General features: G+C 38.1%; 1 protein-coding gene across 1 annotated transcript in view; it reads left to right on the top strand.

The window, feature by feature from the left end:
- YAP1 (Yes associated protein 1) overlaps window positions 1–24,852 on the top strand; it is an 81,467-nt gene that overhangs the window by 475 nt on the left and 56,140 nt on the right. The gene's annotated exons all lie outside the window — the stretch shown is intronic.

Here is a 24,852-nt window from a genome sequence, read left to right as displayed (position 1 = left end):
TTTTTTTTTTTTTTTTTTTTTAGGATATATATGTTTTTACCATCTTAGAATGTCAGTAAATTTCATTGTGTTTAAAATATGTACTTTTAAAAACATGCTTGTCATTTTAAGTAGGGGACCCTACCACTTCAGTATTTCTCACATATCAACTCTGCTGTTTCTGAAAACTGTATGGTACTCTGTGAATATTTGTCCTATCTTAATCTTAGCTAAAGAATGTTATCCATTATATTGTGTACTAAAAAATCAGTGAAATTAGCATAGTCATTCTTGAACAATGAGACCTTTGGATTTGCTGAATATTGTCAGAGTTGTCATGCAGGTCAGGATACATTTTACCTCATTTTAATAGTGCAGATGTAAAAATACAGAGTTAACTTTAGAAAGTATTGTAGTGACAGTATGTCAGGACTTCTAATATTTTGATTAAAGACAATTGTTTAAATACACAACCAAAATGGTTTTTTGCCTATTCTTTCTTCCTGAGGTAATTAACATATGTGTTTGATTACAGTATTTGTGCTTGTAAATTAACTCATCTACATTCCTGGCATTGAAAAGGAAATTTCAGAATTTCTGACATTGTTTCATGTTCCTAGAGCTGTAACTTTTCCACACAGTGAAATTAGTATCACCTTTTCCGTAGCTGAAGAAAGTTAGGCATGCCATCCATTTGACACCCAATCCATCAGGAAGCACTTTCTTTTATTCTGTGCAGTTTTCGAAAACAGCAGGGACTTGTCCTTCATTCTGAAAATGTGCCCACCAAGACCATAACTTGCCTTCAAATACTTTGACTCTAATTTGAACTTTTTATTTAACAGCAAGTCTCTAAATAACCCATAATATGTAATTTGCAGGGTGGTGAGAGGTAACAGTGTTACTTATGGAAAACTTGTTTCAGCCAAGAAAAATGTATCTATTACTACCTTTCCCTCTCAAACATTGTGATTAATGCCTGCATCTGATTGAAATAGTTGAGCTTGTAGCTTCAAAAATAATAACAAATTTACATTGTCTGAAATGAAAATTGAACTTGCAGAACTTCTTAAAAGTGTTTCTTGTTCTTGTAGCTGTGGTATTCCCATACAGAGGAATTAGCCTTTTCTTTTTCAACCAAAAAGTGGGTGCAGTAGTTGTCTGAAATTATTTGAGCCTGGAAGTTCCCTTTTGAGAACAATCATTCTCTATTAGAAATGTGAAAATAAGCATTAGCTATAGATCTTGAAGATGTGATATTTTCTTTGGTGAAGTTTAACAGATCAGCGTGCTCTAGAATATGAGCTCTTCAGCAGGCACAAGTAGAAGATTTTTTTGAACTGTGTAATTTATGCCATTTGAGAAGTGTGGCTAATTGAACCTTGAGGAAAGAACAGAATGAGTTTTGAAATGAAAAGCAAACTTTTGTTTTGACTGTGCGAGAGCTCTTAAAGAGCACCTTATGAAGCATGAAAAATAGATGTTTGATTTTAAAGTTTTACTGCCACAAGTGTTTGTTCTTGATAGCACTGTCAATTTTACAGAAGATGAAAGAGTTTAAGAGACAAAAAATGTCTTCCTGCTGTTCTAATGAATTTTTAAAATTGTGCTCATTCAGGTGAAATCAGAGTGGCAGATTTATTCTTGGAAAGCTTTTTCTGCAGTTTGATTATTACCACAAAAAATCTTTCCTTTTTCTTTTGCAAGTTTTTTTGTCCTTTCTTGGTGTCCTGGTATCCATTTCAAAGGGTCAGGTTTCAGCAAGAACAATAAAGAGCCTGAGACTGGAAAGTACACACAAGTCTGGCAAACTCATCTGCATGAGCAAGATCGTTTGTTCTCAAGCAGACATCCAAAGTAAATGATTGAAAGAGCTGCTAGCTGTGAAGGATGTGTCTTGAAGGGGAAAGGAGTGGAAACAAACCAGGTTGTTAGGAAAAAAAATAAAGGCTGTGCTTTTTGAACCTCTCCCTGCTGGGTCGCATGCTGACCTTGGGAGATTTTAAACAGTGTAATGGGCTGTTCCCTTTTGGCTTTCCTTGGGTGATACTCTGGTATGGGAGAGTCTAATGAGGACAGCTCTGTTCACACTTGAAGAACATTTGTTCGTAAAAGGTTGCTTAATACTATATGCAGGTAAGATCCACCAACTTCATTGGAGTTTTTTGAGATTTGTAAAGAGCATTTAAAGTACTAGCGCAACGTTTGCTCTGTATGTGTAGGAAGCCCAAAGAAATTTAAGACTAGTTTTGAGTAGCAAGTTTTTATACTAAAGGTTTTTTTTCAGTGATGAGTGGTAAGTTCTAGTTCACACCTACAAGCCTGCTAAAGCTCTCATCTTGCCTGGTTATACCTTAAACATTTGCTTGAAATGTGTGTACTAAGATTTCTGATTCTAAATCACCTTTAATGTGGTTCCTTCTACCATATGCAGATTTTTAGTGTCTCTGAGTATTCAGCTTTTTTTCTTCATTGGTTGCATCACTCCTTGTTTCCACTTGCTCCATGAACAGTCTGGTAATCAGGCTCTAGAAACATCTTTGCAGAATAGGTAACAATATTAGATTATTTCCAGATGTCAGTAAGCCTTATGGTTATAGTTATCATAATATGCTACAGTACAAAGAGAATAATACAAAATTGAGTACCATGCTTAATACACTCTGGAATTACAGTCACTTCCACTAATCAGTGGGTCAAGCACTGCAAACACAGTAATTTGTGCAAAGAAATGAAAATGGTGAATATGGGAGAGAAAATACTTAATCATGTGTGTGTGTGTTTATACAGATAGATGCACAGAGTTGTTTGGCCAGGTATTTTATATACACACCCCATGCAGCCATACACATTAAAAGAAGGTGAGGGCAGTACTATAGGGTTTGAACCAGAACTACTCTTGTAAATTAGACTATCATCTGGATAAATAGACCCCCATATGTATGAATGTCCAACATACGGTTTGCCAGAATTCCACTTATTAGCATTCATCTCACTGTTATGGGTAGTAATGCTGAGTTTCATTTTCTCTTAGCGGTGATTTTGAGCAGTGGGTTAAGGCCTCCTTACTGGTAAAACTATATTTTATTGATACTGCTCCTTCAGTGGAGCTCATAAGTTAAGACTTGCTGGTTAGTAAGTGGTCACATCTGAGTCATCTCTCACTGATGTAGCCCATTCTTAAACATACAGTAAAGAAGCCGAGCTTGGTTTGTGTGGTGATGTCAATTGCATTGCTTTTTAACCGCTTCCTGTTAGCCAGCTGCTGCTTGACATTTCGGTGAACTGTGCAGAAAGATAGGGAATCACTCTCGAGGCAAAAGATAATGTGCAATCGGAGTAGCAGACAGCAGCTTGCAGAAAGAATAGACAAATTTTGCTCAGTTTTAGAATTACTCTTGTATCATTTTAAATTAAAGTTATGCTTTTAATTCTTACAGAGCTTGTGTAATACTTCTTCTCTTGTTGTAGTGTGAGGAAAAGTTAACTGATTGTCCAGCAAACAAGTCTTGTAATTATTTTTCCTACAGGAAGTAGTTCTTGCAAGCAGTTTATCAACAACTTCCTATTTTTTCTGTGAAGTGTTGAATGACTTCCTGAAGGAGGCTAAGGTGGTTTTCATTAGTATTTGTGGGTGTGTTTGAGGTGTTTGTCCATCTGGCAGAAAAAAAGATTGCTGTTACACATTTCTCATGTGCTCCATATGGAGGTATGGTTTTGGGCGTTACAAAACCAACTAGTGTTAAGACAACAGGGAAGTTTGTTGCTACGATTTTTGGTTTTGTTTTTTTTTTTTAAATTTCCTTATGTCACACATGAAAAATATCCAGTGATGATGTTAAATTTCTCTTGCATCCTGTTTTTACCCCTGACTTGTACTACCCACTACACCAATGTCCTCTGCTCCCCTTGGTCTTCCCACCCCACCAAAGTAATCTTGAAAACTAAGGACAAAAGATGTTAATTGGAAAAGCTGCAGCCACAGCTGCATATTTTATCGAATACCTCAATTTAGTGAAGTGTGTGTTCAGTCATCAACTATAGTTCTATAGTTCAAGCAAGCTGGTCAGTAAAATAGCAGTATTGTTGGAAGCCAAAACTGTAGCCACTGCTTTTGATGGGCTTCTCCACTTTTGAAGATCTTTGGTTGCTAAATTCTATTTGTAATGTGTCAAGTCTGTTGCATTTTTATATTGATGATTTGACTGTTTAAGAGAATACTCAAAAGATCAAAGATCTCCCTAGAAAAAGCCATGAAAAAATGATACTGTGAACACTGTCAGCAAGTATCATTAGTATCAAGGAAAAGCATTAGTTAAAACACTTTCAAAGGAAAGCTTGCTGTGGTATGTTTTTGACAATTTAAGGGAAGACAGTCACAGTACTACTAAGTGTGTATTCTTCCTTCTACCTTTTACTTTGAAGAGTCCCGTGAAAGAAAATAAGACAATTTTTTTCAAAATCACAGTTCTATTGAACATTTCAATATCTTTGAAAGGGCCGAGGAAGAATAAGGGCAAATATGCCTCATTTGTGTTAGCACTGAGACTGGGCATCAGTGAAAGCAGTGGCACACATTTCTTTCTGTTTGGTGAAACAATGTTATCCATGCATTCAGTACCCTGCTGTACCGAGGTGATTTTATAAGACTATCCCAAAAAGCACTTGAGATATTTCAGGCAAACCAAAAACATATCTCGTGGTTTTCACAAATAGGGTATTATTAATTTATAAGTATATTGACATTAATTATCTTCAGAAGAACATAGAACTGGGGAAAATACAGCATCTGTGGCACCTAGTTGGAAGTTAAAAATTAATTTCTCTCTGAGGATTTTTTCTTAATTAGTTGTTGATCTGAACCTTTATTCTACCCATGGGTTTTTGTCTTTCACATATCTTTCATAAAAATAGTCTTTGTGCGTTGTAGTATCTGATTTTGGGATTATGTGCTTTAGGTATCTTGTACTGCTTTGTAGCACTGCTTTCCTATTGCCTGAATGAAATTTGAGATCAGTTTTATCTTACTCGTTACCTGAAAATTTTTTATTGTGTCGAAAGCTGTAATTGTGACTAAGTCTTAACCAGTCTTTTATAATTAAAGTACTGAAGTATCTCTGATTAGTAATAAGAAGAGTATTCGAATACAGGTTTAATCAGAATTTCATGTTTAGAAAAATGTGCTTCTGCAGTTCTACTTATTAAATATTTCTTCTGGTTATATTTGAGTTAGAGTTGTAGCATGAAGCTCTGTGAGTGTAATTGCACTGCTATGGAACTACTTCTGTTTTCTGAGGTGCTGACTTCTAAGACAAACAAGAATTTGATATAAAACAAGATTAGTGTCTTCTGGATTTTTATCATTTTGCTTTTTTTTTTGTATGCGGAAGATGGCAAAGAATTACAGTAATGGGGTTTTTAGTAGTCATCTGGCTTGTAGCACAGGATAGTCTTAACCCCTCAGCTACATGATGGAAATTCCTGCATGATAGAAAGCAGTAAAATAATGAAAGCATCTTATTTGAAAATTCCCATGAATGTAAGACTGAGCACTACTACATCATATTTTTGCAAGAAGCTTCTAATGTGTAAATGCTGTTGAACTGATCAGTGGCATGTTTGGGTAAAATAATACCATACTTTTACAAGATTCATCTCTTAATCTCTTATCTTTCTCTTTCTGGAAATGAAAAACTAACAGTAGTTTTAAAATTCAAAATGTAAAGCCACCATTTATACTTTGCTCAATTTCCCCCTGCTATTGTGGCACAACAGCTGTAAATTTTTAAAAGCTGACATAGCAAACAAATTGGATTTTTCACTCTGTCTGGTTTTAGACTAAACCCTCAGAGAAAGTAACTTTTTAGCACTGAGAGTGCTGAAATATTTAACATCAGGACCTAAATTAAGTCACATGTAAAAGTAAAGCAGAGTTCTTGTTGCTCTCAAAGACACATTTTCCTGTATGGGACGTAAGCACTGGATGCAGGCGCTTAAGGGGGTGATGCCCAGGAGAGCAGGAGGTGTTGCTCAGGGCTGAGGTACAAGATTAACTGTTAAAACTAGTCTTAGTTACAGGCAGTCTTGATTAAGACTAGACACCTCTCCTCTGTAACCAGCCAAAGAAAAGAAAAACAAAAATTAGGTAAACAGCAACAGAGATATGTTATCCAAAACTAGGGATGTTCGCCTTCTTTTTATATGTGGCCAGAGCGCTGCATGTGTTTATCTTCGTAGCTGGAAACAAATTCAGATGATGTAATTAAATTTAGTTTAACCTTTTAAAACCGATAGCTGCTCAGTTCTCATATTAATTTGTGTCCTTGTGTTTTTATACATTCCAACATACTTGCATTTATTGTTTGTACACTTCTTGTATACTTGTGCAGTAAAACTCAATAATGGTGGGTGGAACTTGCTGTCTTTTGCTATTTGAGTAAATATTCATTTTTTAAGGTGTGTTTTTTTCTTTTTTTTTTCCCTCTCCCCATGACAACAAGCTGTGAGTGATTATGTAAATGCTGTTGTTTACCTGACTCAGTTTCTCATGTAAATTTATAAAGAAAATTTCACTTGGCTGAATGCAGGAAATTTATGGGAAATTTCTGTGAGTAGCAGTCCTCTGGTAGGTGCCCCTAAGACAGGGCCAAAGTATCATGTAGTTGGCCCCAGAGAATGACAGAATTGTGTCTAGGGGAAATTTAACAGCATGGGGGGGTTAGCATGATGTGACAAAAATTCTTGGAGGAATGTTGTATTGGAATGTTAATAGATAGATGCCAGGTACTGGCTGGACACTGTCCCCCAAATAGTTTGCTGAACCTGATTTTGATGTCAGGCTCTTTTGGGAAATATACCAGATGAACTGTATTTTTTGTTAAGCATTTGAATAGGCATTTACAGCATGGGGGAAATTTGGTTTTAATATGAAAACAGTGCCTCATAGCTGCTTTTTGCTAAATAAAACTGGAGTTTTATTTGGAGAACAAAAGTTTTTGTAAGGCGTGACTAAGCTGTGTCGCTGTTTCATGGCCTCCTGAAGTGCTTCTTGGAGTCTGTTTTCTGGGATTCACTCTGCTGCTGTTTTATTTGGCTTTTAGCTAAGTTACTTCAGGCTGTGTTTCAGGCAAGTATTCTAAATTACTGGTTAAATCAAAGTAATAATACAAAGCTGCCTTGTAAAGTAAGACTTTTACCAGTATGCTGCCTGTCGGTCATGTCAGTTGCTAAGGAGACAAAGCTGTCTTGAAAACAGTCTTGGACTTTGCTTTAATTTTGCTAACGAGACTTTGCTGCGTCACAGTGAAAGACCAGATCTCTTTTGTTGAGTCTCTGACATGCTGTTTGGTAACTTAGATCAGTGTTAGGGGTTCAGTGTAGTTACTGATTATTACACTGAGGTTGTGAAGCCACTTTTTTTTTCTGCTGGATTGTTTTATAGGAAAGTCAAGTAAAGGTCATTAACTATTGCTAGTTTATGTCCAGTGAGTTCTCATTTGTTGATAACTTCGTTGGAAGTCTGTCTGCACTACACAAATTTGTTTTAAACCATGTTACAATTTCAAGGTTGCCTTTCCCTTTCTGATTCCCTACTTGCAAGTAAACTTTTTTGCCTTTACTGGCTATGTTATCAAGTTACACATCTATGGTTGAATAAAGCATCTGAAAGGAGAGAAGCCTAGGTTTACAGGCAAAATGGAATTCTTTGATTAAAGGAAATAAATGCAACTCACAGGTATATTTTCTTCTTGGATCTTACTTCTCAGTTATTTTTTCTAATTTGTTGTACTTATTTGAAAAGCTTGGTTGACAAGTCCTCTGCAATTGCTTTGATTGCAACATTTCATGTAGTCTCTTAAAATGGTGGAAAATACAGTAAAAGAGAAATTTCTTCCTGTGTTGCTGTTGGTGTAGATATGATTAATAGACCTAAATGTCCAATGAACAAATAATTCAGTAGTGATTTTTATTTACAAAATTCTTGTCACTCCCAGAGCAGACAGCTTTGCATGAGTCAAGGGTATGAAATATCCTTAAAAAGGTGTAATCTGATGTATAAAAGGCTGTGACAATGTTGCTTTGAAGTATGTTCTATGCCATCTTTAGAGGCTGTTTTTATAAATATAAGAAGAACATGTTTCAGGGGAAAGTAATACTGTGCTGTAACTGTATTTTAGGTGTCCATTGACTTCAGTGATGGTCTTTGAGTCATGATGAATTGTACTCATTTAACAGTGAAATATTTTAAATACTTCCAGTTTTCAGTGAAAACAGTTAATAGTGGATTCGATGGTTACGTGGATTTGTACGCAAGTACCTGACTAAGCTAAAATTGCCTGTGTCCTAGTTCATGTGTGGATAGATTTTTGAAAGCTTTTTGTTATGCTGCTGTTGACAGAATTATGTTATCATGAGTCTGGACCTGTGCTTCATTTTTATACCTTCGGCCTCTAAACATATGCATGCTTAATTTCTGACCATGTATATCACTTACTTCTGGCCAGTGAGTATAACATTTGAACTGAAGTAAGCATTCTCTTTCATAACTGGTATTTAATGTTGCACTTTTTATGAGATTTTAATTCTAAAACTAAGCAGACCTAAGATTTTGGAACCAAATAATTAGTAAGTAACAGAGGGCATGAACGTTCAGATTTGTAGTGTTAGAACTGTTAATCGTTATGATTGTGAGGGTTTGGCTTTGTCTTTTTATTTTGTGACTAATGACTAACAACAGGAAAGAGATCTATTGGATATTTAACAATATCCTGTTAATTTAGACATTGTTTAGGCATAAGGAAGAGAAAATGTGAAACAAACCTTAGCATAAACAGTTAGTTAAGAATTAACATTTTAGCATCCTTGTTAACAAAGTGAAAGGAAGTCTTAATTACATGCTTTTAAAAATTGTTTGCAATTCAAAGTTGTCCCCATTTTTTATTATGCTGTCAGACGGGTCCTGACATGATCAGCTTTGTGTTATGCAAATTTATTAAGGAAGTTGGAGAGTTCATTGTTTTTTTTAATGAATTAAATTTCAGATTTATGTGGTAATATATCCAGGAAAAAAGAATCAGTCAATCAGCTTCATCATTGTGGTACCCATTTTCCAACTTTCTGTTTTAGTGTTGCGTTGGAGTAGGGAGCAGGGAAGCAGAGGGGGATGCCTTTGTTTTCTTCTGGTGCAACTATTTGTGTAGCTTTTGCTGACAGCTACAGTTTGAATCCTGTTTATGCTGTGATGGTGAGCAACTCAGAGATTGTGGATGAACTGTAACTGATTCCTTTGCTCTGCAATCTTGTTGGAGTAGAAGTGTAGGCTCCTGTCTGTGGCAAACTTGACCTTTTTAAAATGGCCTCAAATGCTTGCTCTCTAAAACCTAAGGGGGACGATTTTAAGTGGTTTCCAAGCTAAGGTAACAAGTAACTTACCAAATAGTTGAGGGAGTGGCAATAAAGTGAAAATTGCTGACTTTTGTCATGGATAATATTTATGTAAATCAGTTTGTGGGAAGAAGTCTTCTATAGTCGCAAGAAACAGTTGAACTGTTGTTTTGTACATGCATGTTTGTATGGAATTTATTTGAAATACAGGAGATTCTGGTGTTGATGCTTTTTACTTTGCCATAATTTGGATGCAGGATCTTTGCATAATTTTCCTATAACTTTGGAAAATTCTTTATGTGAAAGGTAAAGGTGAAAGGTATAAGTAGACCTACAATTTTGCTGATGCATGGTGCTTTTACTTCTTAACTAGCTTATATGACTTCATTCTGATTTCTCCTGATAAATATATTTGATCATTACAGCCCTTACCTGCAGCTGGGACATGAACTTATGAGACCTTAGAATACTTTAGTATATACTCAGTTTTTATATACTGAAATATATAAAAATGGAGTGCTACCATTCAGTTACGTGCCCACTGTTGATTAAAACTTTCCAGCCTCAAGTACCATATGCAGGTATTTATGCATGTACTGTCTCTCTTCATCTATTCAAATTGCAAGATACACCTCAGATAAAAGGTCTTCTTCTCTTGTATAGGATGCAGTTCAGTTCTGTCAACTAAAAATCTTGTCTGTTCTGCAAGCTGCAGAAGGGTAAAGAAGATGCAAATTCTTGTAAGCAAGCACCAAAGAGTTATATTAAATTAATATATACAGCCTGAAGTGCAGTAGCAACTGGTGCTGTCACACTGTGCTTTATACCACAGTCCTTTCATTTGCACTTCATTAAGACTAGTAGGTTTTCATTTAGGTTAGTATAAATCTTGCATACCATTTGAGGTAATATTTCTGCTGAAGAAGAAAACATTTATTTGTCAAATCTATTAGGCTGTTTAGCTCGTGTTGATGCCCAGCATTTTAGATTAGTGCTGGTGGATCCTACAGCAAGGCTGCAATGCAGAATCAGATGATAGTGTTGTTTTGTTTATAATAGAGATATCTTTCTGAGTAACACATCTAAACTATACTTAAAATTATCAGGTGAAGGAAAAAAAATTAGAAGATGATACGTGATAGAAGTGGAGATAGAAACTAGCAGTACTGGCAGTAGGGATGCAGTAGAAGTAGCTATGCTGTTCTCCCTAAGTCTCCTCTTGCTGTTCTTGAGGTGTTTGAGATGTTCATGATGTTCAGTTTTAAAACCTAGTGACTGCTGGGCCTGCTGACATTGCTTTTGTAAGAGAGCTTGTTAATAGCATCACTTGAAACTTCCTCCATTTATACAAACCAAGTCCAGGTGCCTGTCCAGGTAACTGTCCTGTTGCTAGTAGTGGTCAGGAGCAAATTTCTTGCCAAGACTGAGCAGGACAAGCATATCTTTTTGCTCTTCAAGCAAATACTCTTCTCTGAGAACTCTGCTGGCTTCCAACTGTCCTCCAAGACTTTTGTTGTCTGTGCCTGAAGCCCCTTTTAGCACTGGCTGCTTGCTTTGGCAAGGAATCTGTCTCACTGGTTGTTTGTCCACTGCATGAAGAAACACCTCCCATGTCTACTAAGCTTGGCCCCCATTAGCTGCATTCAGTGGTGCCCAGTTCTTACTTTAAATATGACAATGAACAGTTGGTGCATATTTGTTCTATTCAAGATTGCTGTCTCTTCCTCTTGAAACTACTTCTTTTGAAATTTGAAGATCTGCCAGATCTTCCTGGAATATAAGCTTTTTTTCAGTTAACCCTGCCATCCTTCTTTTTCATATCCTGAACTCATACATTTTCCAGTTTTTGTTATTTTTCAAGTGAAGTGTTAGGAATGTTTTCCAGCATTCACCATTCTGAGATTTTCATCTAAAAAGTACCCGTTTGTCCTTTTACTTGTCCTTGTCCTTTTACTCTGTATACCTGTTTTTTCTCCCCAGTTCGTTGCAGTTAGCAGTTGACCAAAAGTAAATTTGTGTCATTGGGGAACTATGGTGCTGCTGCTGCTGCTTTCTTTTGGATAGATTCTGGAGTACAGACCCCTGTGGAAGTTAGCAAGAGTCCCATCTCTGGTGCAAGAGCTGCTGATTCCTCCTTCCTTGTGCTGTGTGCTTGCTTTGTAGTTTATTACTGGTAGATGTTTCTTCGTGTCATATCAGGACCTTTCTGCATCCTGTAGCTGCCTTTTGTTTGTTTTAATAAAAACCAACAATACTTGCTGTTCCTAATTAGATTGTGTGGTCATTGGTTTCTGAAGCTTATTGTGATTACTTCTGAAGCTTACTTTGGAAGCCCACTGTGATTGCTGTGTCTGCAGAAAGGGAGCCTTCTGTATAAACTCTGGGATGCAAATACTTCCGTTGGTGCATTCACCTCAAAAGAGAAAGGTCATCTGCACTTGCATCTGGCTGGTATTTGGGAACTGCTTCCTCCAAATGGAAGTGTGCTGGTTTGATAAAATGATGTGTATGTGCTTTAAAATACCCAAGCAAGATCCATTTCTAGAACAAAATATTTTGTGGATGATGGGACACATGTACTAAATGATCTACTAGATTTACTGAACCTACTCAGTGTATGTAGGTCTTGAATGGAAATGTGATTAAAGAAGTGAGCAGTGGCAGTGTACTTGGAAGATGGCTTATGTTTCTTCATATACTCAGTTTCAGTGATGCTGAACAATGTCAGTCTCAACCATACTTTGAAACTGTCATTTGATATTCTACTAAATTTTCTGCCTATACCATGCTTTACTTCCTAGTATCTGAATGCCAGATGCTTATACCATATTTTGCTCCGTCATACAGTGTATGTCTGCATAGAACAACAGTTCGGTAACCAGAAGAGAAGTATTTGGCTCTTCAGAGTTGTGATTTCTTTAAAGATTGTCAACCATCTGTAACTGATTTTGCGATTCGAATATGTTGTTTCAAATGTAGCAATTAGTAAATAAATAATAAGAGACAGTTGTTTGAGTCTGAAAAGCACCTGAGTAATTAGCTCAGGGGAAGCTTTCTTCTCACAGCAGTAAAGGTTGATTTATTCTGCATAGACAGCTCAGCATTGTTTTAATGCTGAGCTCTTAAATTGACTGGAAGTACAAAGAATCATGAATTAACAAGTGATCCAGACATGGTCTGGGTTTTTTTCTCTGTTTTCCTCCTGAAGTTTACAACCATAGCCATTAGTGTCATTAGTATTATCTATCTAACCTAGTACTTAGGTGGGTCATCCATCCAACCATTCTGCTGAAAGCACACAAATGTTGCTAAAGCCTTATCAGGTCAGAAGTGACCTGTTGAGCCAAATCTGGAAAACATCCAAGGCTGGAGATACCGCATCCTCCCTTCCTCCTATTAAAATGATCCTCCATAAGATGATTTCTCTGCAGAACAGCAGAATATCTAATGTAGCTCCTGATGGACACAGTGATTTTGTAAAGGGGCTGAAGTTTCTCTATTAGCCAAAAAAAAAAGTTTATTCTTTAGATGGAATTTTCTTATGATTAAAAAAAAGCAGTTAAGGAAGTTGCTATATTGGGTTTGCATAGCAGGCTTTTGATAGCAGGGGGGCTATAGGGATGATTTCTTTGAGAAGTTACTAGAAGCTTCCTCCATGTCTCACAGAGCCATTGCCATCTGGCTCTAAGAAGCTGGCAAAGGCCAAAGTCATCAGTGACAGGTAGTTCTTCTGGAATAATGTATTTAAGAAGAAGGGAAAAATACTGCTGCAGAACAGCAATAGCTGAATAGAGGAGTGAGAGTATGTGAGAGGAACAGCCCAGTAGACATTAAGGTCAGTGCAGAAGGAGGGGCAGGGGGTGCTCCAGCCTCTGGAGGCGAGATTCCCCTGCAGCTCCTGCTGCAGCCCATGATGAGGCAGCTGTGCCCCTGTAACCCCTGGAGTCCATGGAGATGCAGAGATTCACCTGCATCCCCTGCAGGACCACATGACAGACCAAGTGGATGCCTGAAGGAGGCTGTGACCCCATGGGAAGCCCACACTGTAACAGGCTTTTGGCAGCACCTGTGGCACCACAGAGAAAGAAGCCTATACTGGAGGAGGTTTGCTGGCAGAACTTGTGAGCCCATGGGGCATCCACACTGGAGCAGCCTGTTCCTGAAGAGAACCCTATGCTGTGGGGAGGACCCACACAGGAGCAGTCTGCAGCCTATGGGTAGATCTCATGTTGGAGCTGTTATTGAAGGGCAGCATCCCATGGGAGAGACCCCACACTAGAGCAGGGGCCCTTCCCCTGAGTAGACAGCTTGTGATGAACTGACGGCAGCCCCCATTACCTGCACTGATGTCAGGGAGAAAGTAGAGAAATCAGAAGTCAAGTTGAGCTCAGGGAGAGGGAGGTCTGGGGTAAAGGCAACTTTTAGATTTTGTTTTTATTTCTCATTATCCCACTCTGGTTTGACTGGCAATCAATTAAACTTTTTTCCCTGCATCACGTTTTGCATGTGACTGTAACTGGTGAGTGATCTCTCTGTGTCCTTACCTTAACCCACGAGCCTTTTCATATATTTTCTCTCCAGCTGAGGAGAGATAGCGCAGCTTTGGTGGGCACTTGGTGACCCACCAGGGTCAGCCTACTACGTTTTTGGAGTCTGTTTCATATACTTAAGTTAGTCCTGTGTTGTGATATTCCATGACCTTCTTACATTGAATAAGTTCTCCAAATGACTGTGCTGTACTCTACGGGGTGGTATGTAGTCAGTAATTCATTCAGGGATCTGCCTTACTGGAATACCTGGTTAACATATATCAGTTTTCTTGGTTGTTGCTTACAGTTGTGATCACATTTGTGCAATTTCTTTTAAAGTTCATGAAGCCCTGACAGGTTACTGGATGTGTAATACAGTAATTACATTTCAGTCAGTATATGACAAGGTTTCTTAAATGTATATGGTGAGTGCTAAGTCATAATAGCAGGGAATCCTAATCAAAATAGAAGAAATTGCTCCTTGTCTGTGAAATCATCCTCTATATTTGTACTCTTGGTGTACTGTAATTATGGGTTTCTGAGCAAGCTAGAACTGAGAAGAGGAAACTAGATAGAACAGAGAGAAGCTTATTTCCATTGGGAAAGCGTGCCTTATAATGTAGTTTGATTTTGGAAAGGAGTCTAACAGCGCTGACTTCTCATCTGATTCCAGAGTGTGGCTGTAACATGAGCTCATCACACTGGTACATAGGGATGGTCTTTTGTCAGCAGTGGTACTCCCCAGTTCTTGGTGCTACAGTCAGTCTTAATTTTTCTCTTTTGGTTCTCGAACTTGTCATGGCAGATGGAATGTGAGTAAGGGAAGACAGCAGAGCCTAATGAGGTTAAGGATGTTAGAAGTGGTGGAGTTTGAAGAGTGAAAGCAAGCTTTGTTTACAGATTGTTTGAGGCAGTCTTTCTGGGGTTTGTAGCTGAAGCTATGCATAGCTGTTGTGGAGTTATGTTATAAGCCATGTATCAGCTTTTTCTGTGATTATATGTTTTCAGCTAAGCTCATTCACTTATCCAGGTCATGGTGTGGCTGCTCAGAGGAGGAAGTGAGGTAGATGCTTCCCAAGAGTTAATTAAGCAAATCAGTGATGGCACTAAAGATAGATGCCTGTGTCATCATTCCATCTGACATCAGAATTTAGTTGTACTTTTTTGTCAAAACAAGCCTCTATTCCATGAAGTATTTTGTTTACGCTTGGGATGTACTGAATGGGATTGGGGTTTAGAGGAGTTTCTTGATTGTATGGTAGGTTATGGATTTTAGTTTGGGGTTTTTTGGGGGAAGTGTGCATTAGTTTTTTGTTGTATAGTTTGCTTATTTTTTACATTTACTGTCAATACTATTCTCTGCAATTCAAAATCACATTTCCTGTGGACAAATTAGTGAATTCTATATTGCCTTGTTCTGAGCAGCTTTAGTGGGCATTTGATCCTTTTGTTTTGTCTGCAGTAACCTATATCAGGTTCAACTGATGCTGTTTTTACTCTTTTACCCTATGATGCAATCAAACAATATTTTAATGAACTTCATAGTGGCTGAACATAAATCTACATGTACAGGAGAAATAACATAAAATTTTAAGGCTTTATTGAAATGTTACTTGTAAATTTTTGACTAAAGCTTCTAAACAGTTTTCTTCTGATACTCTTCTTTATAGGAAGTTCACTGTGGATGTTAAACACAGTCATTGCAAGAATAATTGAGTAATAAGGCGTAATGTTTATTCTTGTCTGTCTTGAATACAGATTCTGTTAGAAACCTCCAGAAAAGGGGCCCTTTAGGTTTTTTTGTTAATCTTTATGCACATCATTTCAGCTATGGTGATGTTCGAAAAATATAACAACCTGAATCTAAAATCCAGAAAGTTGATTGACTACAGTCCTCAAGAAGTGAGTTTAAAAAGTGTACAAAATTTCACTTTTTGAATTGTATTTTGAGATATTTGGTTCAAAAACCACAAAAAAACCCCCAATCCCCCTTGTGTACGCTCCTGTAGGTATGTGATCATAATCTTCTGTTTGTGGAATTTGCATTCTTGTTCTGTTTATAGAAGCACAGGTCTCACTGAATGGAGTAGCCTGAAACAGGGTGTATGATTGTCTACTCTGGTGCCTAACTAAAAGTGTTAGTCTTCTGGTCCAAATATGTGGTATATCAGTGGAGGACAAAGGAAATAGTATAGATAAATTTGTATAATTCTTTAGTTTAGATGGGGGTTTTAGGGGTCATTCTTGGTGGTTTTGGTTTCTTTTTAGTAAATAAACCCATACATTAATATTTAGCTTAATGTGAACTTGGCAAACAGCAAAAAAATAATGGGGAAAAGGAGTTTTTAGTGAGCCATATGGAGAAGAAAAATTAAAAAGCAGCCATGTTTGTCTGGCTTGTAAACTTCAAGTTTTATTGCAGCCATCTGTGTTGAGTTACCACCTTTCTTGAATGAAACTGGACTAGGGTGGCACAATGGTTCTTCCAATCTCATCAATACAGATCTTAGTTACTTAGGACTGGCAACTAAAAATAAAAGGACAATCCAGAAAAAAAGGCAAACTTTGATGCTTGATAAGTATTACACTTTGTTGTGATCCACTATGTGTTCTGTAGCTGATTCATTGAGGTCTGAGATTGGTTTTATTTTAACAATATGCATAAATTTGGCTTTGCTGCAGTTACAGATTTGATGTGTGAAATAAATTCATCTGAAGTCAGCAAAGGGTGTGTGGTGGTTTTGTGGTTGGATTTTTTTTCTTTTTTTTTGCTTTTGGTTTGTGGTTTTGAGGTTTTTGGTTTGGGTATTTTTTTTCTTTAGTTAAAAAACTTGAACATTGAATTGAGCTGTTAGCTCACATGATGTGTTCTATCAAAGATGATGTGATGATAAAGCTGAATGTTCTGTTTCCTTGTTATTTATCACAGTCCAAAACTTCTAACTTAACTGGAAGATCTGAAATAGTGTGGGTTTTTGGAGGAGTGCTGGGAGGAAGACAACTTGGATTTTTGTCACTGCATATAAGTGTTGATTTTTGAGTGTACAAGTGCTCAACTGAGTTTAAGCCTGGTCATGCCATTAAAAGGATCCAAAATCTGCAAAAAATGAATAATGTTACTGTAGCTAACTTTCATTGAGGGAACAGAATATTAATTTTAGTTTTTTAACAGTGTAAATTTTGTGCAGCTGCTATTAGAAAGTTACTGTAAAAAGAAATGTATTGAGCTAAATTAATGACTGATCTACAAGTGACTTTTAATCCTGGAATTATTGAAGTTGGAAAGGAGGAGGTCATGGAGTCCAACTGCTTAACCTGACACCACTGTGTTCACCATCCCAAAGTGCCACGTGTCCGTGTCTTTTAAATACCTACTGGGATGGTGACTCCACTTCCCTGGAAGTGGTTCAGCCTGTTCCAATGTTTGACAGCTCTTTCAGTGAATCAGTTTTTCCTGATACCCAACATAAACCTCCCTGGCACAACTTGTGGCCATTTAATCTTGTCCTGTCCCTTGTTACCTGGCAGAAGAGACTGATCCCCCTGGCTGCACCCTCCTTTTCAGGCAGTTGTAGAGAGTGATGAGCTACTTACTCCCTGAGCCTCCTTTTCTCCAGGCTGAACACCCCCAGCTCCCTCAGCTGCTCCTCACAGCACTTGTGCTCCAGACCCTTCCCCAGCTCCGTTGTCCTTCTCTGGACACGCTCCAGCCCCTCAATGTCTCTCTTGCACTGAGGGGCCCAGAACTCAGCACAGCATTGGAGCTGTGGCCTCAGCAGTGCTGGGTACAGGGGGACGGTCACTGCCCTGCTCCTGCTGGCCACAGCCTGGCTGATCCAGGCCAGGATGCCATCGGCCTTCTCGGCCACCTGGGCACACTCTGGATCATGTTCAGCTGCTGCTGACCAGCACAGCCAGGTTCTTTTTCCATCTGGTAGCTTCCCAACCACTGCCCCCAGCCTGTAGCACTGCCTGGGGTTGTAATGACCCAAGTGCAGGACCCAGCACTTGGCCTTGTTGAACCTCATGCAGTTGGCATTGACGAACTTTCATCATTGATCCAGCCTGTCCAGATTGCCCTGCAGAGCCACCAGGCGATCAACATTCCCACCCAACTTGGTGTCATCTGTGAACTTGCTGAGTGGACACTTGATCTTCTAATCCACATCATCAGAAAAGACATTAAACAGGGCTGGCTCCAATACTGAGCCCTTGGGTTCCCCCCACTTGTGACTGTGTGCCAGCTGGACATGACTCCATTCACAACTCCTCTCTGGACTCAGACATCCCAGCAGTTTTTATCCCATGAACAATGTAGCCCTGCAAGCCACGAGCACCCAGCTTCTCCAGGAGAATGCTGTGGGAAATGGTGCCAAAGGCTTTACTAAAATCCACCTAGATGAAATCCACAGCCTTTCTGTCATCCATTGGGGGTCACCTGGTCACATAAAGAGATCAGGCTGGTCAGGCAGGACCTGCCTTTCACAAACCTGTGCTGGCTGGGCCTGATCCTCAGGTTGTCCTGCATGTGCTGAGTGTTGGCACTCAAGGTGATCTGTTCCATGGCCTTCCCAGCACTGAGGTTAGTCTGACAGGCCTCTACTCTCACAGCTCCTCCATCTCTTTTCATAGATGGGAATCACATTTGCTGACCTTTAGTCAACTAGGACCTCACTAGTTCCCAGGGCTGCTGGTAAATGATGGAAAGTGGCATTTCCACCACCTTCCTCAGGACTCTTGGTTGGATCCCATTTGACTCCACAGAGACGTGTCTGTGTGGTGTAGCAGCTCGTTGACTGTTTCTTGTTGGATTATGGGAGTTTCAATCTGTTCCCCATCCCAGTCTTCTAGCTTAGGGGGCTGGGTACTCTGAGAACAACTGGTCTTACTATTAAGAGGAGCTGAGGCAATGAAGGCATTAAGTACCTCAGCCTTTTCATCATCCTTTGTCACTATGCTTCTCTCTTTTTCTAGTAATGGATGGAGATTCTCCTTAGCTCTCCTTTTGTTGCTAATGCATTCATAGAAATATTTTTTATTGCCCCTAGCAGCAGTGATCAATTTAAGTTCTAGTTGTGCTTTGGTCCTAATTTTCTCCTTGCATAATCTGGATTTCTGCAACCTATGACATATTCGTTGTCCTCATGAGTTGCCTGCCCCTTCTTCCAAAGATCACAAACTCTTCTTTTTATCATTACTTCTGGCGAGGTCTGTCTGTTCAGCCAGGCCAGTCTTCCTCAACATCTTGTCTTTTTACCATATGGGGATGGTCTGTTCCCATACCTTTCATACTTCATTCCTGAAGAATGTCCAGCTTTCCTGCATTCCTTTGCCCTTTAGGATGCCCTCCCAAGTGAGTTTCTTAATCAGGCTCCTAAACAGACCAAAATCTGCCTTCCGTAATCCGTGGTGGCAGTACTGCTGATGCCCGTTGTTGTTTTGAGAACTGAAAACTCTCATTTTGTGGGTGCCGTGACCAAGATGGCCTCTGACCATCCACCAGTCCACCTCTGCTCACAAACAGCTGGTCCAAGGGGACACTTTCCCTAGTTGGCTCCTTCACCAGCTCTGTAAGAGAAGTCTCTTTTGCAGACTCCAGGAATATCCTGGACTGTTTCCTCTCTGCCGTGTTGTACTTCCAGCAGATACCTGGTAAGTCAAGGTCTCCCATAAGAATAAGGGCTAGAGATGGTGAGACTTCTTCCAGCTGCTTACAGAATAGTTCATCTGCCTCTTCATCCTGGTTGGGTGGTTTGTAACAGACTCCTACCAGAGTATCTGCCTTGTTGGCATAAAACTGTACTCAATAATAATTTGATCAAAGTATGCTAAAAATAAAATGGAGGGGGAAATAATGTTGTTGTTTTTTTTTTTTTTTAACAAAAGCTGAGTGGTTTAGATCTAAAGTGAGGTATTGATAAATACTGTGAATTGTACTAGATCCAAGTGGGATATTTAACGCTGTAACTTAGCAGCTCAGCTTTTAAGTAGGTCTGTTGCAACTCTGGCTGCTCATAGTCCAGGTAAAATTAGAACAAGTATTTTCTGTTCTCAAAAGCTTTTTGTTGTAAGTACACCTGTGCAAGCAAAAGTCTTGGGTGTTCTGAAGATCTGTTTCAGTAGAATAAATCACAGAATGCAAGCTTTATTAAGAAGGGTAAATCCATAAATTTGTTCACACCACACTCTTGTTTCTTGGTTGGAGTTGCTGAACATGTTGGGGATGTTTTTTGTTTCTTGACATGTTGCAAGTTCTTGAAGCACACTTACCAGCAAAATTGAAATGTTGTGCAAGGTTCAAATTCATACAGCAGGTAATCTGAGGGAGGGTTTAGAGGGAGACTGAAATAGAAAGGAACTTTAAAATAATGCAGTTTTGGCATTTCTTCATTTCTTTTTCATATTAAAGAAAAGCTGTTCAACAGGAGCAATAAAAGAGGTAATGATTTAGCTCACTTTTAAGTAATAATGACAGTTTGAAATTACAATTGCATGCTTATAGAGTACAATCTGTTATGCTTTTTAGTGACAAAATTAGCATGCTACTGCTTTATGTCCTGTAGTAAAGTTAGGCTTGATATGGATGCCTAAGAGGAGGGATGGGTTGGGTTTTTGCTGCAGTGTCTTTTTCTCTCAAAATACATGTGGCTGTTTTAGCCATAGGCTAAACAGGGTGATGAAGAGTACTGAGTGTCAGACCAATAGGAATTGATGTAGGGAAGCAAGAAAACATGAAACATGTAGGTACATGTTGGAACCCTGGATGCTGAGAATTTTAAATTTTCTGTGCTGAAAGGCACAGACCCCCAAGAGAGCACTGCATTTGACCCGAGGCTGTGGAGAAAGCTTCCAAAATTTATTAATAGCACTCGGATTATGGGTGTATAGTTGGTTAGAAGCGTGTAATATCACAGAGTGGAAAACTTAGAGTTTGGGGTTTTAGAATATAGAGATAAATATGAAGCAAGATGGAGGTTTTAGGGAGAAGTCAGATTGTTCTTCTTTACCTTCTTCTTCCTTCTTCTTCATGGGTTTGAGCGATGTTTTGTAATTGGACAGAAAAGTCCGCATTGCAGGCTTCCAGGGATCAGTTTTTGGGTTAAAGTGGCGAATAATCTAGGTGTCATTTCTTAATTGGATAGTTTAGTCTTAAAAGACCTCGTAACAAGAGATAGCCATTTTGTGCCTTGCTAATGAAAGGCTGCAGAACTTATGGTTGTGAGGCTGTTTCACTGATAAGAAATAATAAACACCCGAGTCTGAGCATGAACTATCTCTCAAGTGCCTTCATGCCGACCTCGAGAAACCAATAGGCACAGGTCTGCTACTAAAGGAATTTGTCATGGTTTATTCTTGGAAGAACTGATCCTAACAAAGAATTCAAGCCTGTACTATTGTCTTCAGATACTTTACTAAACATTTAAAAGTGTTAGTAAACGGTAGTATTTTATAAATTTTCTGAAGTTCAATCCTTTTCTAAAATCTCTTGTTCCTTATGTAAATAGTTACTGCAGCTGCAGTTCATCTCAAACATCGGAATAAAAAATGACCCTGTTCCTTGCTACACATGGCTCCTTTTTGATTTGTGACATGTTTTTCCAGTTGACCAGCTTGGTTTAACTGCTGTGCTGTGTAAAACTAAAGTAAACTTTGAATGCTTTAATTAACTCTCATACTATATGAGGATGGAGCAAATAGTTTTGGTGTATGTTTCATTACAGAAAGATGTATTCAACTCATCTGTGGACCTTTTATTCTCCCATATGTATATAGTCAGATACACAGATCAAAATATATGTGATTTGATTTTAAGCAGAAGTCAGACTTGTAACACAAAAGCATGTTTTAAGAAATAAGTGCCATTAAAATTCTCAGTGCTCAATACAGAACTTCAATGGCTGACACATCCTTGGAACAAACAAGCACAACACTGTTAAATATTTTGTGTAAATTCAGTCAAGGACTTTGTATAGCCTGAAATTTCTCTCAAAGTAGAAATTATCAAGTGTGCCTGAGATCTAAAGGTAGTAGTTCTGATTCTGGAAATTTTTGTATTTGAAGTGATTTCATGTGGCTTTTAATAGTCTTTACACAGTAACTATGCAGCTTAGCCAGTGTGACAAAATCAGAAAGCAATAAATCTCAGTTCTGAGTTACACACTTTTTTTACACTTTGGTTGTAAGCCGTTTTTTGTTTCTAGTAGCACCAGATACGCCATTGATGGTAATGTCACCCAGTAACTACAGGAGAGAGACAGCAAAAACTCATTACTTTGATTTCCTTTTGTAATATTTCTCTGTTTCATAGTACAAGCCTTTTGACTGTAGGATTAATTGAAGACAATCTACAGATTTCTAGAGGTTGGATACTGCCTTCTTTAGTGAATGATTTGGTATTAATAGTATTGATCACCAGAGGTCCAGGATTTCAACTCTTTATTCAATCTGCTTCTGTTTGGTGAGTCAATTTTAATTCCAAGATTATGTTTTGCTTTATTATGAGAAACATTGGGAAGAGAGTAATGCAGTAAGGCTTCCTCTGAAAGAAAAGGGAGTCAAAAGGATAATTTCTTAAATCAATGCTTATAGCCTGCTGTTCAGAGGCAACCAGGCAGTCTCTACTGACTGGGGCAATTCAGCCATTTATAAATAAAACCTGTGTTTATTATTGGTTTGGATTTGACCTCTGATTAAGTCTATCAGTAGTTATTTTCTGGGCAAATATGTCAGGAGTGTAAAAGAAATTGGCAGTTAAGATTGCAAAAGCTCAATGTTCTGGTAGGCTTGAGTGTAAAAATAATTACATAATCACAGTTCTATTTTTTGTGTGAGTGGTTTTATGTGTGTTAAATAGAGTTCCTACTAAATAACTTCATTTTTTGTTACATTGAAAACCTTGGAACTCTTTTACTGGTTGATTTTGTGAATCACAATCATAAAACTTGTTGCTTTTGCTAGTTCATCAGATTTTAGACTAAACACACAAATCCAACCTGACTAAAAAATTTAAGTGATGCCCTTCTAGATAGGTGCACTTTCCAGGGCCTGCCAGGGAATTTGGAAGCACTAGAGGCATCTGTCACCTAGTTTGACCTTCTTGATAAAGGCCAAAGGATGATGTAATCAGTCAGTTTTGCCATTGACAATATGTACATTTATTCTTAACAAATAGTGGTCTACTTAAATGTTGACTTCCAGTAAAGTCATGCAAAGACCATCCAGGAGAAGATGTTTGTGCCTGAAATGGGGACAGGATTCTAAAATTAATTTTATTTTTGAGAGATCAGACAGGATATTGGATTCATTTTATTAGAGAAATGAAACGTAATGAAAAATAATTGGAAATAATGTTTGTCATTTTGTTTGCAATTGTAACATTAATTCTTCCCTCTGTTGAAAGTATAAATATACTGTTGCTTTTAAACATGCTATCTCCTCAAACTTTGGAGCACTGAACCTGCTAAAATACAGAGACCACTTTAATTAAGGAAAGAAAAGGCACAAAGGTTGAATATTTCAGTGGAAGTGAGATTTAATATTTTAATTTCTTTTACTGAAAATGGTGAGAGAACATATGACAGATAAAAATTAGTCCCTGCAGCATGTTTATTGACTTAACAAGTCAATATAATCTATCAAAACATCTTGTAAAGCTAATTTTAATTGACGTATAGAAATTAGTTTGAAACTTCCCACCTTCTTATGGAGTTAGACAGTCATGATTTATTAATTAGTAGCATTTAAATCAAAAACAAGTTAGTTACTTCACAGCTGTTTGTGGTAGAAAAAGGCAGTGAGTGGATTAAATTGAGGCCTAGTTTTCTTGACAGGGATTTCATAATATTTCCCACCCATTACTGTACTTATCTCAAGCTTCAGATAAATATGTGTCTGTAGTTCCACAGCTTCAGTAATGGCCTGTTCACTGAAATTCTGATCTGGCACTTCCTTTAGCCTAAATTTACAAGTTTGAGAGGTGGATTATACAGTGGATTTTAAGAAGTTGCACTTGTATTGTTTTACCCAGTTTTAGTGATCAGTAAACGGAATTGAAGATCAGCATCTTATGACACTTTGGCAATGGTTTCAACTCTTTTTAAAATGTACGCTAAAAGCATATATTAACTGCTTGAAAAGAAGAAAGACGTGTGCTGCTTCATGAAAGTGAAACTGGCACGCAGGTTTGTAAGGAAATTTGGTTCTCTTGTGGTTGTGCCAGTCTGATAGGCATGTAATGTTTGTTTCTTCCTGAGGGAAGCAGAGGAAAACATTGTGCGAAGACGTGTTTTAACAGTGTCTTGCTCAGCATGGCAGGGGTTAGCCATGTTTTGAAGCCTTCTGGGAAGCAAGAGCCTGGGCATTATCCGTGAGGCCAAATGATGAGAAATTTTGAGTAAATGGTGTGGGGAAATACATGCTGCATACTGAAATTATTATAAAAGTTATTACTGCCTGAGGGAGCACTTCACAACAAAAGCATTAATTAAAAGCAGTATTATCCTGGCAAGACGTGGAGAACAAGATCTGTTCTTATAACAGAAGCATAATTGCAGTCTTGTCAAAATATCATTAGACCCTGTGGCGAACTTTTGGGAGTCCATTTTTTATGCTTTTAAGTAATTTAGCATTTTTATATCTACATCTTTTTCTTTTAATTTTTACAGTCAGCTTGAATAATGGTGTTTTCGTGAAGATCAGAAAAAAGTGAAACAAGTGGGAGCAGCTGCCCTTCAGCCTAAAAACCCCTTCAGATTAAAGGAATAATACATTGTTTTTGCAAAGCTGTTTTATCCTCCTACAGTATAAACCTGATGGCTTCTTGGTATGGGAAAATTAGGAGATGCATTATAGAGGAAAGCCATGATGGTTGTTAATGTAACCCTCCAATGTTTTAGAAGGCTGTTTTCAGCTTGAGTCAATGAAACATGAGACATGGGAGACAATCTAAACCAGGTTTTAT

This window comes from Geospiza fortis, unplaced genomic scaffold (assembly GCF_000277835.1).
Source record: "Geospiza fortis unplaced genomic scaffold, GeoFor_1.0 scaffold16, whole genome shotgun sequence".
NCBI classification, from domain to species: domain Eukaryota; kingdom Metazoa; phylum Chordata; class Aves; order Passeriformes; family Thraupidae; genus Geospiza; species Geospiza fortis.
The sequence above is the reverse complement of the archived record's forward strand: the minus strand, read 5'-3'. Positions and strand labels throughout refer to the sequence as shown.